Source organism: Sinocyclocheilus rhinocerous, unplaced genomic scaffold, assembly GCF_001515625.1.
Source record: "Sinocyclocheilus rhinocerous isolate Xijiao unplaced genomic scaffold, SAMN03320098_v1.1 scaffold111, whole genome shotgun sequence".
Taxonomy (NCBI): Eukaryota; Metazoa; Chordata; class Actinopteri; order Cypriniformes; family Cyprinidae; genus Sinocyclocheilus; species Sinocyclocheilus rhinocerous.
The window spans coordinates 2,215,192-2,215,616 of record NW_015642811.1 but is presented as its reverse complement, the minus strand read 5'-3'; the positions used below and the strand labels follow the sequence as shown (position 1 = coordinate 2,215,616).

The following is a 425-nucleotide window of genomic DNA, read 5'->3' as shown; positions in this document are numbered from 1 at the left end:
TCAGCATGCTAGTGGCCGTGGTCTTGCGTGATGAGCTACCATGCATTTTGCTACATGGTAAATCTCTCTCGGTATGTATGATGGGAGCTTGTCATGTGTTTTAATGAGTGTAATATTGTAGATAATCTGTTTTTATGTTCAGCAGGTGTAACTGCACATCCAGGGGTTTCCAGTAACTTGGTTGGAGACGAATGTACATCAGATGTGACTGCACTGCTGTTTTGTTTGTTGGGTGACCGTTTTAACTTTGTCTATCTTGGTCTTATTTTGGTTAACTTGGTTTGTATGGGTTTTCTTTTATTCATCCATGAGCAGCCATTCAGGAACGTGTGTTAGCAGGGAGATGAGTAAGATATTTGGCCTTGGTCGGCCATTATGTTCCTCCCGTTGGTGCAGACGACTTTTTTTTTTTTTTTTTTTTTTTT

General features: G+C 40.5%; 1 long non-coding RNA gene across 1 annotated transcript in view; it reads left to right on the top strand.

Annotated features, from left to right (window-relative positions):
• LOC107756450 (uncharacterized) overlaps window positions 1-402 on the top strand; it is a 1,143-nt gene extending 741 nt beyond the window's left edge. Inside the window, exons 2-3 of the long non-coding RNA XR_001641815.1 lie at window positions 5-71; window positions 143-402. This is a non-coding gene — a long non-coding RNA (uncharacterized LOC107756450). The remainder of the gene's footprint in view (window positions 1-4; window positions 72-142) is intronic.
• Window positions 403-425: the final 23 nt, after the last annotated feature.